General features: G+C 40.6%; 1 long non-coding RNA gene across 1 annotated transcript; it reads right to left on the minus strand.

Moving 5' to 3' along the window:
- Positions 1–5,059: 5,059 nt before the first annotated feature.
- Positions 5,060–19,415, minus strand: LOC143301650 (uncharacterized). Its single transcript, XR_013057820.1, has 3 exons — positions 19,403–19,415; positions 9,501–9,587; positions 5,060–6,913 (listed from the first exon to the last, which is right to left on the minus strand). It is a non-coding gene; the product is annotated as an uncharacterized LOC143301650 (long non-coding RNA).
- Between the last annotated feature and the right edge of the window lie 336 nt (positions 19,416–19,751).

The raw sequence follows: 19,751 nt of genomic DNA on the forward strand, positions 1-19,751 counted from the left end.
CTCCTGTGTACAAAGCCGAGTGTGTCAGCTGCTGCTGTGTACACAGCATCTGTAAAGGTGCTCCATACCTCTTCTACATCAGTCGATGCAGGAATTTCTTGGAGAGCTGCTTGGATTTGCTGCTGCAGCACGTCCTTGGTGATAGGGAGGTGGTGGATGTTCAGCTTCATAGGGGGTTTCTGCCTGGCTGGTTGGAGCTTGTGTGCAAGTCTGATGTTCATCTTGCTGCGCGGCAGGCGATGGTCCGACCATGGTCCTCTCATGCAGCGTGTAATGGAAACATCACGTCTGTCCCTCGGCCGGACGATCACATAGTCCACCATGTACCATTGCTTGGAGAAGGGGTGCATCCATGTATTCTTGTACTTGTCCGCTTGTTGGAAGAGGGTGTTGGTGATGGTCAGTCCATGCTGCGCGCAGAGCGAGAGCGAAAGCGGTCCTTTGGAGTTGCACTTGCAAGTGCCATGCTGTCCTAGGACTTTTGGCCACGAGAAGAAGTCCACGCCGACGCGGGCATTGAAATCCCCAAGGATGATCAGCCTATCGTTTCTGTCTACCGCTGAAATGGTGCGGCTGAGCTCCTCGTAGAAAGCTTCTTTGATGTCATCAGGGTTGGTCATCATCCGGGCATAGCAGCTGATGAATGTGGAGAAGCGATCCTCGGATCCACGTGGAAGGCTGTCGAACTGTTGTGCAAATTTGGTTCGTATGGCAAAGCCCACGCCTGAGGTTCTTGGGGTGCCATCTGGCTTCCCAATGCAGTAGAAGGTGTAGGTGCAGTAGAAGGTGTAGCCAACTACCTCCAGCTGGGTTTCACCGGCAAACCTGGTTTCGCTCAGGGCTGCTATGTCCACCTGGTAGCGATCAAGCATTCTAGAAATGAGCGCTGTGCGCCTTTCTGGTCTGTCATCTCTGTCTAAAAGGGTGCGAACATTCCAGGCACCCAGAGTCAGGGCATGACTCCTGGTTCTTTTCTTCTGTTGTTTTCGACCACTAGTGTTGGATGTCCAAGTAGGTGCGGCTTCATACTAGGTACTAGGCGAGGCAGGCTTTGTTTTGAGATCCTTTTATGTCCCCTTCCCCATGTGGGGAGAACAGTGCTGTCCCTAAAAAGGGCTGCTCTGACACTGTGGGAGGATACGGGCGCCGCACCTGCCCCAGTCTACGGCGTACGACCATCACCTCACAGCCGCCTGCGTGCAGAGTCGTGACTAGGAACTGCCAGCAGCATCCTCTGCCTGTCCCTGTTACCACTTGTCTATCACTGCAGGGCTTGGGAAAGCTGGGTGTTTGAAGGGATAGCTCGTCGTTCCAACATTAGCCTGGTTGCCTGACCAGCACAGATGACTTTTTTTTAGTGAAGAGTTGTGCAGTCCCTTCCGCTCTCTCTCGCCTACCAACGCTCACAGCCCCACAGGTGCAGATACTGCCACGTGTAGAACGGCCTCGGCAGGTGCAGGTTTTTCTTCAGAGTTCCGTCTCCTAGGAGGACTTCCAGCCAAGGATAAGAGCTCCCCCTGCCCTTTGGTCATCCTCTTTCCCCTTCACAGCCATTGGGAAAGGTTTTCTCCTCCGCCTGGTCCGTCATTGGGAGACTTCACAAAAGTATTATATATAGGTGGGGAAAGGGAAAGAAAGAGATGGAGAAAGAAGGGGAGGAGGAGATGGAACTTTCTTATTTTAGTTGTTTATGCCAAGCTGGATCTGGTGTACGATGGCTCAGTGGTTAAAACGTCTGCCAGAAAAGGTGACTCAGTCCTGAAGTGGCGACCACCCTGGAGGCGTGGGTTCGAACCTGCTGAGGACCAGGAAAAAAAAAAGAAGGAAAGGCGGCACTACAAGGGCATCCATGATCTGGGTGCATCCCGGCCCCCTTAGAGTGTAAGAAGTTAAGGGCCGAAACACTTGACTGAGGGGGGCTTCTTCTCTGAAGACCTTGCACTGTCCTTCTCTCCCTACAGTTTCTTATCACTGCCCCCACCCCCCTCCAAAAAAAAGAGAAAAAAAAGTTAACTTTATTATGGAATTGATTTTTTTGTCGTTTAATTTTTTAATATGTAAGTTGAGATGTTCAGTTAGTTTACTGTAAAATGTTAATTTTCTGCTGCAATTTCATGGGTTGTTTTAGTGGGTTTTTTTCTGCCTCATTTGTTAATCTTTAGTTTTGTTTTACAGCTTGGAGTTTCTATACTGACTTCATCATCATCATCTGTTTAACTGATATGTGGTGTAAGTGTATATAAGGACGTGGGTGCACATGTTGATGTCTTTTAGATGTATGATTTCATGTTTGTATTGTGAGCACGAGCAGAACGACCACAGGCAGTTTTTTCTGGCTTTGACATAATAACTTTAACTTGACTTGCCTTGCTTTTTTTGACCTGACTTGATGCAGTCCAAACAAAAAACAGGACACAGCTATATATCAACCCGTGTGTGTGTTGAATGGCCTTTTGGAGATGATGATGATGATGATGATGATGGTGCACAATTGGCGGACTATGGTGTGTGTGTGTGTGTGTGTGTGTGTGTGTGTGTGTGTGTGTGTGTGTGTGTGCACATGCGTAAATCATCCAATTGATTGCTTTCAATTGATGTTTTTTTTTGTGAGACGCAGATACCGTATACATGTCTGTGTGTGTGTGTGTGTGTGTGTGTGTGTGTGTGTGTGTGTGTGTGTGTATGTGCGTGTGTGCGTGTGTGAATAGAATAGAGTAGAATAGAATAGATTTTATTGTCATGAAACTTTAAGGTTTATAAGACACAAGTGCAATGGTAAATGAATGAATGAATGAAAAACACACAATTAATCAATCAATTAATGCAATAAATTGCAGCAGCATTCATAAACAAATTTTACTAATCTTGTTTGTATATATTCAGCATCTGTTAGCATCATCTGACTGGGAATATTTCCTGTGTTATTCCAATTTTGAATATCATTTTAAAAATGTTGCCTTAAGGTTTTATATTTAACATCATGATCAAGAAGATGGATTTCGTCTTCCAGTATGTTACACTTGTTGCACAATCTGTCTTCTTGTGGAATATTCTAAATATCTACCTTTCTCAATCTTTAGCGCGCGCGCGCGCGCACGTGTGTGTGTGTGTGTGTGTGTGTGTGTGTGTGTGTGTGTGTGTGTGTGTGTCTGTGTGTGTGTTTCATTTCTGGAATTAAATCGGATTGGAAAAATGAAATTCTTATTGAAAAAATAAAAGATATGTCTTCTTTTATATAAATATATAAGTGTGTGTGCAACAGTGGCGGAATATGATTTCTCACTTTCTCTGTGTCCGTGTGTGTGTGTTTGCATGAGTGCGTCAGTGTGTATTTGATTGCGTGTGTGTAGTATGCACATGCGTAATTCAGCCGAATGAAGTGTTGTTTGTGAGACGTCAGTAGATACCGTATATATGTCAGTGTGTGTGTGTGAGTGTGTGTGTGTGTGTGTGTGTGTGTGTGTGTGTGTGACTCCATGTGTGTGTGTGTGTGTGTGTGTGTGTGTGTGTGTGTGTGTGTGACTCCATGTGTGTGTGTGTGTGTGTGTGTGTGTGTGTGTGCGCGCGCGTGCATGCGTATTTGTGTGTGTGTGTGTGTGTGTGTGTGTGTGTGTGTGTATCTATGCGTGTGTGTGTGCGCGCGCGCATTTGCACGCTTACATCATTGTGCCTGCGTGTGTGGGTGCCCGCGGGTTCGATGAGCGCAGACCATTTTTATTCCTGTTTTCTTAACATTGATTCGCCTTCCTACGTATCTTTCACTTTGTTGAATTGTGTTGTATTTGCTTCTTTATCTGTTCAGTTGTTCCATTACATGTTATGTCAGTGTTACTAAAACTGAGGCTACACTCTGACCACTGTGCAGGGTCAATGCGAAGGCCAAGGCATGTGCTCTTCCCACTACCCTCCACACTCCCATAGCAGATGTGTTGGTGCGTATATGGGTCAGTCCTCACGCTTCGGCGCCTCCTTGGGCTGAAACTTGGTTGGGTTGGTTTACTTTTTTTTCTGGTCTGGTTTGGCCTGGTTTGGGTTAGATTGGGGTGGGCTAGGTTGGCTGGGCTATGTTCGGCTAGGACTGGGTTGGTGTTGTTTGGATTCCTTGGGTCCGGATGGGTTAGAGTGTTTGCTACATACATACATGGATATATGCATGCCTACATACATACATATAAACATGAACACACAGTGAATTTTTTTTTTTTTTAATTTTTATCAGACACGATGAGATACAAAACTTCATCTACGAGTTACAGATGGCCTGGTTTCGAAGATGCTTTGCATTGTGATACCAGCTTCCTAGAACTGTTCATCAACAACAGCGTGTACAGAAAAGATAACACTTGATCTTGAAGCTAAAGCACGTGCAACACAAACATGTCACAAAAACAGATGTGTGGGGGCCAGGTGTCAGCATCCCAATGAAAAGAGTGACTCTCACGCGATTTTTGCATAAATGTTCATCTAAAACGTGCAGGCTTGAAATGTATTGTTGATGTAAAGCCTGCCCGTTATTCAGTTTCATCTCTTTTGAACTGTAAGCACTGCAAATATTTTATGTGCCACACAAAAAATGTCTTCTATGTAGATTTGATAAAGATGGTGCTGCTCAAATTCTGTTTTTGCCATCGTCAAATTCAACAGTTCCCCGGCCAATCTTCAAAATCACGTTGGACTCACCAGTTATCTAGTGAAATAATGACCTAAGTATGACCAGACTTCCAATTTCCTAGTGATTATCCAAACCACATCAAACACCCATTCTCTACCATACACCAGATCTGATCAGAATCACTAAATATCCATCAGAACCCAAAGTCTGATCAGACTCATCCAGTTGTCTACCAACAATTAAAGTTCCCACTGGCTGGTATCGACGCTTGCGGAATCTACAGAGTTGCCTCCCTTCCGGAAGTGACGCGCAGACTCTCGGAAGAGAAGCGGCGGTCCAGAGAAATTTGGCGACAGGGGAGGGAATCCATCCTGCTCGACAGGCCCCAAGGGGCCTGCATCATCACAACCGGTTTAAGGGAGAAAGGTCAGTATGACGGAACAGGTCGGAGAGACAGAGAAAGCGCGCCCCAAGACGGAAGGTTGAAGAACCGGTAAAATGGTTTCCATCCTGCCACCGCCTCTCTCTTTTTCACACAAGATGAGACTGGGACGATGATCGTCACCAGTAACGGACAGAAAGAGGTGTTGTAAACGTTGCATACTTTTGTTGCAGGGCAGAGAGAGGTGTTGTTGTCTGCTGTTAGAGAAAGTCAGAAAGTGTCACTTTACTCTGTCTGTCAAAGCTCAATGCTCCGTCCATACACTTTTGAAATATTTTTTCTGTGAGATGTACCAAACAAACAACGAAAGGCGTTTTACTTTTTTCCCACTTCTGAAAAACAAGCATCCGAAAAGCACTAGCAGCTGAGGAATGGTTTTTAATTTTCATGCATTATGTGCATGAAAGATTGTTATCTGATTTTTTTTTTCACTTCGATTTCATTGGTTTCGTTTGTAAGAACATTTCATCAAATTTCCGAATGCTCCTTTGGGGAAATTTTGAACAACTTATTGCAGTGATAGTGAATCGTTCAGTATGTCAAATTATCTGAATGTCAGTCAGTATGCAGTCTGATCTATGAGCTTTTAAAGCACTTGAAACCAGCCATTAGCGCAGTGTTGATGAGCTACGTAAAAGCATATTGTTCAATAAATACATAAATAAATAAATAAGAAAAATCCAAAGTATGCACGCGAAAATTGTCCAAAACTAGAACTATAATTCAAACATTTCATGTGTGGCCTAATTAATATTTTCTCCAAAACTCAGTTACACAAACAATAGCGTTATTTTCTATCTGTGTAACTGTACGCTTTCTAACGACTTCTTATGATTGTGAAAATTACCGTTTATTCTTTCTTTTTTTTTCTCTCTCTTTTTTTTTTTTTTATACGAATAACAGCTTTGATGGCATGGGTAACAGTATTCATCAACGGAAAGAATCTGATCTGGTCGTTACTAACAAACGGTGTACGTCTGAAGAAGCTGGTGCTCACAGTTGCCAATCATTCGTTAGTATCAAGACTGAATAATGACCACGGCATGATTATCATTGGAGCATTACGTATAGATTTTCCATTTCGATTTGCGCCTTAAATGAAACTTTAAAAAAATAAGAAAATAAAAAGCAGCACGTCACGTTGTCAGATTACGATTTCCTTATGGACAGAGGCAGGCAGAGATGTAAAACAGCATGATGGGATACAGAAGTATGACCTACGGGGATACAGCAAAAAGAATAAAAAATGGCATCCAGTTTACACTTTCTCGTAAGTCCTTGTGGCATAGCTCAGGTCAGTTGTGTGACCAACTAGTACACAACCCAGCTGCCCGGCGACGTTTCCTCAGTAGAGTTATTGGCTGGTTGACAAAACGACCAAGAGGAAACAGATGGTGGCGAATACTGTCCTCTCACTAGTTGGCTTTAAATCACACCTTCCCATAAACCAAAATATTTAATCCAGCTCATTCTTTTATCGGGTCAGCAAGAGTATTTTCTAATGGTCTTTTTTTCTTTGACTGCATTTCACTTTTTGTTGATGTTATTGTTAAATTGTGCAAGAGGTGAAGGCGAATTAAACACGTTCTGTTGTAACTTTACTTGTTGTCGTTGTTGTTGATTGTTCAGATGATCAGATCAAAGAAATCAAGATTTCTGACAGCATAGTTTCCATTGCCAGAACAGAAAGCTAGTCTTTGGTTGGCAAAAAAAAAAAAGTCTCCAAGACAGACATCCGGGTTCTGCACTGGCTGGTCAGGGTCGAGGTCAAGTGAAGGACACTGCTGGGGTCTACAGGAAGCGGGAGGTCACCAAGGTCACCGCCATCAGAATCAGAGAGCTTGTGATGGCAGCAGCTCCTGCACACAAGACAAAGTGTGACAGGTTTCATAATGACATGGAAATCATTGGCGGTGACGCCACTGTCTCGGCTATAAACATCTGTGCCTGTGCTGAATTCAGGCTTTTGTGTGTGTGTGTGTGACTGTGTGTTTGTGTTTGTGTGTGTATGTGTGTGCATTCGCGTATGTTTGTTTATGCGTGTATGAATATGCACGCATATGCGCGCATGTGTGTGTGTGTGTGTGCGTGCGTGCGTGCGTGTGTGCGTGCGTGCGTGCGTGCGTGTGTGTGTGTGTGTGTGTGTGTGTGTGTTAATAATGCTCGCGCTAACCTTTATTTCATGTTTACAAAAAATACAAAAATATTCAATCTTTTTTTACAGCTCATAAGATTCATATGAAAAAAGGGGTAGACAACAGCAAATACAGGGTATCTGGGTTGAATTAATAGTTAGGCATGCACAGTGCAAATATCTTCTGATCTTTTCAAAATTGCTGGAAGAAAGATTGCAGTTATACCAATCTGATCCTTGGGCATTTGGTTATGTAAATTCCTCTTTCAAGAATCCTACTATCCGACATGTCTGATCAGAGCAACTGGATATTATTTTTTACGCAGTGAATTCATATCTTGGGCAGACAGACAAAAATGGCATAAGTCTTCAATTTAGTATCTGTCACGCTCGACACTGAAAATAGCCTGTCTTCAATTTCGTATCTGGCACACTGGACACTGAATATAGCATGTCTTCAATTTCGTATCTGTCACAGTGGACACTGAAAATAGCATGTCTTCAATTTCGTATCTGTCACACTGGACACTGAAAATAGCATGTCTTCAATTTCGTATCTGTCACACTGGACACTGAAAATAGCATGTCTTCAATTTCGTATCTGTGACACTGGACACTGAAAATAGCATGTCTTCAATTTCGTATCTGTCACACTGGACACTGAAAATAGCATGTCTTCAATTTCGTATCTGTCACACTGGACACTGAAAATAGCATGTCTTCAATTTCGTATCTGTCACAGTGGACACTGAAAATAGCATGTCTTCAATTTCGTATCTGTCACACTGACTATAGCATGTCTTCAATTTCGTATCTGTCACACTGGACACTGAAAATAGCATGTCTTCAATTTCGTACCTGTGACAGTGGACACTGAAAATAGCATGTCTTCAATTTCGTATCTGTCACAGTGGACACTGAATATAGCATGTCTTCAATTTCGTATCTGTCACACTGGACACTGAAAATAGCATGTCTTCAATTTCCTATCTGTCACACTGGACACTGAAAATAGCATGTCTTCAATTTCGTATCTGTCACAGTGGACACTGAAAATAGCATGTCTTCAATTTCGTATCTGTCACAGTGGACACTGAAAATAGCATGTCTTTCAATTTCGTATCTGTCACACTGAAAATAGCATGTCTTCAATTTCGTATCTGTGACACTGGACACTGAAAATAGCATGTCTTCAATTTCGTATCTGTCACACTGAAAATAGCATGTCTTCAATTTCGTATCTGTCACACTGGACACTGAAAATAGCATGTCTTCAATTTCGTATCTGTCACACTGAATATAGCATGTCTTCAATTTCGTATCTGTCACACTGGACACTGAAAATAGCATGTCTTCAATTTCGTACCTGTGACACTGGACAATGAAAATAGCATGTCTTCAATTTCGTATCTGTCACACTGGACACTGAAAATAGCATGTCTTCAATTTCGTATCTGTCACACTGGACACTGAAAATAGCATGTCTTCAATTTCGTATCTGTCACATTGGACACTGAAAATAGCATGTCTTCAATTTCGTATCTGTCACACTGGACACTGAAAATAGCATGTCTTCAATTTCGTACCTGTGACAGTGGACACTGAAAATAGCATGTCTTCAATTTCGTATCTGTCACATTGGACACTGAAAATAGCATGTCTTCAATTTCGTACCTGTGACAGTGGACACTGAAAATAGCATGTCTTAAATTTCGTATCTGTCACACTGGACACTGAATGGGTTAAATTATGGTTTCCCAAAACAAAGAATGCCGTTTAAATGTAATTTGTTGCACCCTAAGAGGCAATGTACACGGCGATGTTCATGAGACGTCAAAAGACTAACATAATTTGCCACACAAATCTCGGGATGATAACGTGGGTATAAAACGAGTGAGTCAGGCCAGTTCTAACGATTTTGAATCACATAGACGAGTGCACATTTGTTTACGTGCATGTGTTTTCGCACACGTGTGTGTAGGGGGAAGGGGGTGGGGGGAGAACGGGTATGGGTGTGTGTATGAGTGTTTGCGTTCATACTGTACGTGTGAGTGAATTTGTCTGTGTGTATATGTGTATATGTATGTGTGTTGTGTTCTACTGTGCGTTTGAGTATCTGCATGCGTGTGCGTGCATGCACATTGACACACACGCAGCTACGCACTCACAGACACAAACGCAGACGTACGCGCCCAAAAATAAATAGATAGGTGGACGGACTGATAGAAACAAATACACAGATGCATAGATGCATAGATAGATAGATAGATAGACAGACAGCTAGATAGATACATAGATACAGATATCTTTACCAGAGCCGCATTTTTTGGTCTCGGTGCCTTCACACTTTTTGGACGAACACTGGTCATCATCAGTGCAAGTCTGACCATCTTTGAGCACTGAAACAACACATTCGGTGTCATCGCCCATGCCCTGAAAAAGCCCTCTTCTAGCAGAAAGACACTAAACAGTTGAACAGCCAACCATTCTTACTTTCAGTCCGTTTCATTCCATGACACAAATCAAACGATTTCATTGTTGTTGTTTTTCCTAGCAGAATTGCCAGCGTCAGAAAGGGATCCTTGAATATGTATTCAAGCATTCTAACCAGTGAAGAGAGGATAGGTGCTCACACTGTGCGAGCTTAGGTATGCATGCGTGTGTGTGTCGATGCATGCGTGCGTTTATGGATGTATGCGTGTGTGTGTTTGTGTGTCTGAGAGAGAGAGAGTGAGGGAGTGTGTGTGACTGTGGGCGTTAGTGTATTATTATTTTACTATTATCCTCATTATTATATCTAATTTTTAATACTAATTTACTTCTTTTTTTCTTCTTTTTTTCACAGGGCTTGACTAATATAATAGAAATAAAATGTAGGCTTTTATAGCGCAGTATCCCCATCTCAGATGGGGCTCACCGCGCTTCACAATAAAAAATAATGAAACTTAAGACTGTCTACAAAGTTTAACATGACAATGGCTAAAATATGCATATGTAAGACTGACATGATAAAAGATATACATACATACATACATACATACATATATATATATACACATACATACATATATATACACATACACACACACACACACATGTAAATTGACACAGCCGCCATCACAGTCTCAAATCCCACAGGTGCAAATCACAGCAAAGCAAGGCACGCCACATTCACCACTGTCAAAAATAAACACCAGGGAACCAGGTATCACCAACGCAAAAAGCATATCCAGCAACAAAAATCACAGTAAGCATATACAGATGGAAAAAAACTCAGTGAGAAAAGTACAGTTTGAAAAGATATGTTTTGAATGCTCTCTTGAATGCAGGTGCTGGGGTGTGACGGAGGTGTGAGGGCAGTGAATTCCATTGTTTAGGTGCAACAAAAGACATGGAACGTTCACTAAGCGCGTTGGGTTACGCCGCTGGTCAGGGATCAGCTTGGCAGATGTGGTGTAGCGCATATAGATTTGTCCGAACGCAGTGACGCCTCCTTGAGCTACTGATACTGATACTGTCTGAGACAACTATTTGTTGCTTTAATTATCATTATTTTTTTTATCATCATCATCATTATTATCATAATTATTATTACTATTATTATTATCATCATCATTATATTGTTGTTGTTGTTATTATCATCATCATCAATTGTTGGTATTATCATTATCAACATTATTAATATCATGACTATCATTATTATTAGTCGTTATCATTATCATTATTATGGTCAAGACTAAGAGACAGACACACAGAGATAGACAGAGACAGAGAGAGACAGAGAGAAAAACTGAATAGAGTCAGAGAGAGAGAGAGAGAGAGAGAGAGAGAGAGAGAGAGAGAGATGTCAAAAATAAAAGATCGTTTGTTTGGCGCCCCCTTTTTTTTTTTTTTTTTTTTTTTTTGACAAATAGTACTCTTTCCCATACCAACTATCGCAGTTTATTGCCAAACAACAAGTAAACATTTTGCTGAAAATGTCTACACTGTACTACTGTCCAGCAGTGAAATATACGCTGCCAGCCTCCAGCAAGATGGAAAACCGGCTGCCGCGTGTGGCGGCCTGTTTATGTTACCGCGACTGCCACTCCTTTCCATTGGGCTCAGTGGTCGGAACATCCCCGTTAAAGAACAACCTGAACCTGAACTCTGGTGAACCTTCCTAGAGTGCTGCTGTTGCACAAACTGTGTAGAATATTCTGTGTGGTTCGAGTGACGCACCTGAACTCTGGTGAACCTTCCTAGAGTGCTGCTGTTGCACAAACTGTGTAGAATATTCTGTGTGGTTCGAGTGACGCACCTGAACTCTGGTGAACCTTCCTAGAGTGCTGCTGTTGCACAAACTGTGTAGAATATTCTGTGTGGTTCGAGTGACGCACCTGAACTCTGGTGAACCTTCCTAGAGTGCTGCTGTTGCACAAACTGTGTAGAATATTCTGTGTGGTTCAAGTGACGCACCTGAACTCTGGTGAACCTTCCTAGAGTGCTGCTGTTGCACAAACTGTGTAGAATATTCTGTGTGGTTCGAGTGACGCGATCATTCTGTGAACCTAACTCATCGTGACAATACTTTTACCTTTGTTTTATTGTTTCCCATTCATTATTATTACTCTTTTATCTCAATCTTATCTTACTGTTTTCTGTTCATGGATTCTTTCATACGGGTTACCTCCCTACGGTGCTGCTGGACCATAACAAACTGCAAACTTTGCGGAACGATTGTGAACTTTTAAATCACAGTGACACTCCTTTTCTACTTTTATATCATTATTCTGGGTGTGGATTTTCCTGTGTGCGCTGAGTGTGTACGTCGTGTTGTGTTTTGACATAATTCATTTGGTGGTTCAAATAGGTGTGTTGCAGTTGTTGCAGTTGCTACTTATTTGAATTTTTAGAAACATTTCCTTGGTATTATTATTTTATTTCTTTATTTTTGTGTAATAATATGAATCTTCAACCTCCGCTTACATGGAAACACCGTGCGGTTTGGCCAAGCCAACGGGACAAGAACTGCTCCCTTTGTATAACAAAATACCCGATATATGTTTACTTTTGAACGGACCTCCTATCATCCACGTGCATGGACTCTGTGAAACGCAGTTGACTCCCGAATAGCAAACGAAATGCTGTCGATCCCCAACTATGACATAATTCGTCGAGATGCAGTTAGCCACGGTGAAACTGGACTTGCAATATATATACACAACAGTATATCCTAATATGTCAAAAGGAGAACTGATTTAGAGTACACAATGATTGAGTGCATCTGGATTGAAATAAAATATTGTATGTCGCCCCCCATTCTTCTTGGATACCTTTACAGAAACCCTGCATCGAAAAATACCTGGCTTGATGACTTTGTACATATGATAGATCAAGTTAACGCTTGTAAGCGCAACACCTTACTGCTTGGCGACTTTAATTATGAACTATTAAAACCCCAACCAGCCTGGCAGTCAACCATCAAGCTTTTTGGCTTGCACCAATTGATGAAAAATCCTACCAGAGTTACTTCCACTTCCACTACCCTGTTGGATCAGATATACACGAATAACGAACATTCGATTACTGATGTAAACGTGTTAGACAAGTGTATCAGTGACCATTCTGTAAAAGTCTGCACTTTGTTATATAAACCCCCTTAATCACCAAGCAAAGGTCATACAACTATGTACTACAGATCTTTCAAGAATTTCGATAAAATTGTTTTTTTTCCCCACGATCTCCGCTTAGCACTGTTCAATAATGTTTTGAATTCTTCTGACCCAACCGAAGCTGTAGATACTTTTTATGACATACTACTTTCTATAATAGATAAACATGCGCCTTTTCTGAGGAAAAGAGTTAAATGTCCCCACCTTCCTGGCTGACTCACACCGGAAATATCAGAAGCAATGGATGAGCGCGATAGCCTTCAACGCGAAACTAAAAAAAAAATAAAAAATAAAAAAAAATAAAAGAGAAAGAGAGAAAGAAAATTTAGAACCTCTACCAGAATCTATTAAAAAAATTTTTTTTTAAAAACGCGAAAAGAAAAAAAAAAAACAAAAAAAAAAAACGAAAGCAGACTAGCACACTACAAAGAAACAAAGTAACAGATCTCATTCGTGCTTCAAGACAAGCACACTTCAACAAACTGTGAACAACCAATAGAAATATTCCCTCCCTGTGGCAAGCAATTAATGAAATTACTAACACGTGTCGCGTTAGAATTCAAAAACACTACACATGGTCGCCTGATGCATTCATCAACCATTTCTTAAACATAGCTGAGTCAACAAAATCTAACGAAACACTGTCCGCGGAAAATTATAATGTGCCATCCTCTCTTTTTACGTTCTGTAACAGCAGACTTGAACGAGAAGATTCCTTAAAGATATCTCCTGTTGCAATCCATGAAGTTGGTGCTCTCATTTCCAGTCTAAGAAACAAAAAATCAATTGGACCTGATGGCATTAATGCCTCTGTTAAAACTCGCTCTTCCTTTCATCGTTGTCCCCCTTACATTCATATACAACCTGTGCATCGAACAGGGTATAATTCCCCCTGCTCTTAAATCAGCAAAAGTTATTCTATTACCGAAGTCAAAAGACACGTCAGATCTGAACAACTTTACACCTATTTTGCTTCTGTCAGTATTGTCGAAACCACTCGAAAGACATGTTCATAAACATCTTATGCTTATTATTTATTTATTCATAGTCTGTTCATCTAAGATGATGATATTTATTTGTTTATAGTCTGTTCATCTAAGATGATGATATTAGATGACATCTTATGCAATATCTTGAAAAACACAAACTTTTCCATCCTTTGCAGTCGGGTTTCCGACATCGTCACTCATGTCAAACAGCATTAGTCCGTCTGTGTGATTCATGGTTGTCTGGCATCATCCGCAGTGAAATCGTAGGTGCTGTTTTTCTTGACTTAAAGAAAGCTTTTGATCTCGTTGACCACAAAATATTACTTACAAAATTGTCATTGTATCTCAGAGAACCCACCACGCTGTCCCTTTTCGAATCATTCCTTACCGACAGAATACAAAATATGTTCACCAACGGTAGATTCTGTTCTACGGGAGCAATAAAAAGTGGTGTTCCTCAAGGATCTGTTCTAGGGCCGCTTCTATTTTGCATATCTGTCGATGATCTTCCTTTGTCTTTATCAGACTCCAGAGTTTCGTCGTGTGACCTTTTTACAGATGACACTTCCCTTCATTCCAGTGCTGTCATCGTTGTTTCATTTCAGTATTTTCTTCAAAAGGGCTTAAATGGTGTTTCTAAATAGTCTAAATCCCCTTGTTCTCACCCTGAATGTCGATGATATACTCCATTGATCAGGTTCGCGAGCACCGCGTCTTGGGAGTCATAATTGATGAAGAACTGAAATGGCAAACTCACATTGATTCTGTCTGTAAAAGGCTGGCACGCAGTCTGTTTTTACTCAATCAGCTCAAACCTTACACAGACAGTGAAGCTCGCAAAATGTTCTTCCACGCTCACTGTCTTTCTCACATCAACTATGCATCTGTTGTTTGGAACTGTGCAGCAGATGTTCATCTTTAGAAACTAAATTCTCTCCACAAGAGAGCAGCCAGATTGATTCTACCAGATCACTCACTGTCAACTTTAGAAAAGCAAGCCAGATTGAATATCCTTCCACTTTAAAAACAGCTAGAATTCAACAATGCATTACTCCCGTACAAAACGCACAATAACTTGGCACCACAATATCTAAAACACCTGCTTACACGAGCCTCATGCCGATACGGCTCTAACAAATACATTTTACCACGCACCCGAATTGATATGTTCGAAACTAGTTTTGCATTTTCGGGTGCATCCCTTCCTTTGCACATACAAACGGGCAGTTTTCTACCTATTTTCAAATCAAGTCTGCGGAAATATCTTCACCCCTTCCAACAGTAAATAACTTTGATCTTTGAATTACTGTAGGCAGTAGCAAAGAGGTCAGTTATGTCTCATTTATTGTATCAGTTATAGTTGTTGTTGTTGTTGTTGTTCTTTTTCTTGCTTTCTCATTTTATCTTGTTTTGTTTTGCTTCTTTTGTCCTTTTTATTTCTTCTTTTCTTTCTTTCTTTTCTTTTTTCGCTCTATTTTATATGCATGCAGAAATGTATTCATTTCGTTCTATCATAATCGTGACAAATGTCCAAGTAATATTGATGATGGTTGTAGTCACTAGTATGTTGCACTTGCCATACGTAGACTTCAGAGGCAGTAACAATACTGTACCTACCCGGATGTTTCTGGAACTTGTATACAGATGACATCTGTGTGTGTTTGTGTGTGTGTGTGTGTGTGTGTGAGAGAGAGAGAGAGAAACACACTTTCCTATCCATCTGTCAATCTTTGTGTGTGTGTGTGTGTGTGTGTGTGCGTGTGTGTGTGTGTGTGTGTGTGTGTGTGTGTGTGTGTGTGTGTGAGTGTGTGTGTGTGTGCGCGCGCACACATAGTGCATGTGTGTGTGCGCGCTCGCGCGCGCGCGTGTGTATATGCATGTGTGTGCGTACGGGTGTGTGTGTGTGGGGGGGGGGGGGGACAGGGGGGGGGGCGAGGGAGGGTTTGTTTTCTTCATTATGTATGTCCTTCTGCATGAATACTTTTCCCCTTCATTTATATGTGTGCTATTTGTAATAGATGTAGATTAGCAAGGACATATTGGAAGAACAGGCTATGCCTAAAATCATAATCCTTAAATAAAAACGTTTTGAGTTTTGAGTTCTCTCTCTCTCTCTCTCTCTCTCTCTCTCTCTCTCTCTCTCTCTCTCTCTCCATGTATAAATCTTTTATATATCATTTTGCTGTGGTACTTGGATATTTCGAAAAGCCATTATCCATTATATCTGATTTTATCAATGGATTCGTATTTGTTGTTCATTTACCCCTTAATGAGGAGCAAAGGGTGAGATCGAATGAATGAATGAATGATAGAATGAATCTCTCTCTCTCTCTCTCTCTCTCTCTCTCTCTCTCTCTCTCTCCATTTTCCGTCTGAGATGGGTATATTTCCCAGAAATGAAAGGTACATCCATAAACATGACAACTTAAGCGTAAAGTGAATAAGAATTAACAGTGGCTACCAGAGAACCCCAAGGATAACTGCGATAATATGATAATAATGACATCGATGATGATAATTATCATCATAGTTATACAATTATAATATCAAATAATCATAATCATAATGAACATAATCATTACAGTTACACTCATGATAAAGATTACAAAAATAATATCAAAAAGAACAAAATGTAAAAGACGAAGAGGACACAGCAGACATGTTCTTTTATTCTCTCTCTCTCTCTCTCTCTCTCTCTCTCTCTCTCTCTCTCTCTCTCCAACTTACTAAGTGCGCGTGGGCAGAAATAGAGGAGAAAAAACATGAGCAACAGGTGAGTTCTATAGCTGGTAAAAGCACGGTGGGCCAGACATTCACTCTGTATACTCTGGTCAAAATTGTCTGTTACAGAATTCTAAATAATATGTTACATTCGTGGATTTCAGAAAAAGCGTGTGATTCTGTGAAATCGTTATATTCTGTGGGATATTCTGAGAAAAAGCTTTATATGGCCCTTAAAAGCACATATGATTCTGTCTTTGTACGCATACGTACTGAAAGTAATTAGCCTATTCTGCAAAGTCTCAGTCATTTTCTTTGTTCACTAATGAACTTGCTGTTGCATTATCAAAAAAGGGCAGACATGGAATTCAGATGATTTCCGGAGCAGTAGATTTGTTCTTGATGGTTCGCTTATTTTTTTTTAGTCTGTTCATCTAAGATGATGATATTAGATTGAAAATAAATGATAGTATTATTATTATTATTATTTGGATTATTATCATTTCTATCATAATGATGATTGTTATTATTAATTAGAAATCGACATTTCTATATATATTCGAATGAAAAGGGGGGCGGTTGAGGTTGGAGGGGAGGGGGTAAGGGGGGAGGGGACTAAGAAAAGAAGAGAGAGAGAGAGAGAGAGAGAGAGAGAGAGAGAGAGAGAGAGAGAGAGAGAGAGAACAGAATGTGGAAAAGATAAAGTTACAAAATCTAAAATGGAGAGGTTGAGTGTCAGTGATTGGAGAAAGAAAAAAAACATAATACTGGAAGGGTGTGTGTGAGAGGCGGGACGGAGAAAGCGGGATTAGGACAACAACAAAAAAGAAAAAAAAGAAAGAAAAAAAGATCAATAATCAAATATTGTGTGCACTACTTCTGTAGATTATTATTTGAAAAGAGGTTCATGTGGGGACCTACAATAAACAACCAAATGGACCATTTAACACATAACTAGTTAACTTTAATAAAGACCATTTGAAATACATAACTTTTTCCAAAAAATGTTAACATTTGAAACGGGTAACACGTGTTCCGTAATTTCTGGAGGCAAAAAAGGTTTCATTACTAAACAGCGGGTTAAAACGTGCTCTACCGTCAAACGTTTCTTGTTCTTGATGCTAATTACGGATGATATTGTACTTTTGTCTGATACGGATTACAGAATAGATAACTGTCTCAAAGCAAGAAGCAGACAGATTGCAGCTTTCTGTACATCTGGAAAAGACTAATGTTATAGTTTTCCGTAATGAGGACCACCTTCCACCTCATGAAAATTGGTTGTATGGAGATTAGGAAATAACAGTAACGAAGTTTGAAAGTATTTGGGAATGATATCTGCAACAAAATTGTCTGTCACCTGAATGGGCTGAAACAAAATATAAAAAAGTAAAGGTGTAATAGAAATTCTCATATATTTCGGAAGCTCCATTCCACTGATGTAAGCCTTTAGAAGAAAAAAAAACAAGAAAAACAAACGAACAAAAAAACAACAACAGAAAAACAAACAAACACCAAACAAACAACAACAACAAACAAAAACAAAAAACAACAAACTATTTGATATACAGGTTGTACCGGTCTTGACTTATGCAGCAGAAATTTGGGGACTTATGATCAATAATCAACTTGAAAAAGGTAATAGCTGGAAAATGTTTTCTGGGCGTTCCACTTCACTCATTAAACGTAGCATTATATGGGAAAACCAGCAGATATCCACTGTGTGTTAAGTCTTTCGTCAAAGGTGTAAATTAATGGATTAAACTGACTAGTCTAACGGCTTCCAGATGACGTGGACAAGCGTATGAGATGATGGTGGCGCAAGAAGAGAGAGGCAAACAGAACTGGGTTTATCAAATCAAAGAAACCTTAACAGAACATTGATTCGGGGTCCTGTTTGGATGTGTCAAGGAGCGGATTACAGCAATGCGATTATCTCAGAAAAATTAAAGGTTAGACTTATAGCGTCTTACAAACCAAACTGGCATGGAGAAAGGGAAAGCAATGATAGATAAGGTTGGTTCTTTTCTTTCCAGACACCATTTCATACAGAAAGATACATTTCGATTATAACAACCACATGCCACAGGGTGGCGATGGTACTGAAGATAAACATTTCATGCTCACAGGGAGGTTAGGGAAAAGTGTACTGTATTTAATACAGCTGCAAAGAGAAAAGCCTTTGTCAGCGTTTTAAGATCTAATGACGAAAACTTTATCCTCTCTGTTGCAAATTACTTCGTCGAGGTGGTAAATAATCGAAAAAAGGAAAATAAATTATCCCAAACGCCTGTAAATGCAAAGTATGTGCAAATATCAATGGTTCTCTAAATGATGATTTTGAAGAAAAGATGAAAGCAAAGAGTTATTGTTCTATTTTATTTAGATGATTGGAACAAAACTGACACTGCAACTCCCCATATACACCACATCACCCGTCCTGTCACATGGGCTTTTAATTAAGCTAATGACAGTAAAGAGTCAAAGTGTGAAACTCTCTCTCTCGCTTGCTTTTTTTTTTCTTTCACACACACACACACACACACACACACACACACAGACAGACATATATATATATATATATATATATATATATATATATACATATTTATATTCATAACACACACACACACACACACACACACACACACACACACACACAACACACACACACACACACGCACGCATCTCAACACTCACAAACGCACGTACACACGCAAGCCTGCCTACTCTCAAATCAACTGCAATTTTTTTGAAAGATGACGTGTGACCTTCACATAAATTTTATTCTCAATTTCCAGCCAGTATTTCCAAGCGAGACATCTTTGTAAAACCACAAACTGTACTTACAACATGTAGTTTTTGTCATCACTCACTACACCGATGTCTGGGCACGCACACTTGGTGCCGTCGGTGCAAGTCGCACCGGTGGTTGAGCACGTGTCACCGGAAGAACAAGTTTCGTCGTAACCTGCACACAGATGATAGACGTGGGTAGTAGTATAAGGGATGGGGGTTCTATATGTAACGATTTAAGCGTCTATAAGGTCCAACAACGCCTTAAACCATAAAAAAAAAACCCCGTGCGATCGGCTTAAAAAGGTGTATGGAGAGCCAAATCACTAGATAAAAAAATGATGGTTAAATATGTGTATGGAGAACCAAATGGTCATGGGGGTTCTATATGTAACGATTTAAG

This window comes from Babylonia areolata, chromosome 27, assembly GCF_041734735.1.
Source record: "Babylonia areolata isolate BAREFJ2019XMU chromosome 27, ASM4173473v1, whole genome shotgun sequence".
In the NCBI taxonomy this organism is placed as follows: Eukaryota; Metazoa; Mollusca; class Gastropoda; order Neogastropoda; family Buccinidae; genus Babylonia; species Babylonia areolata.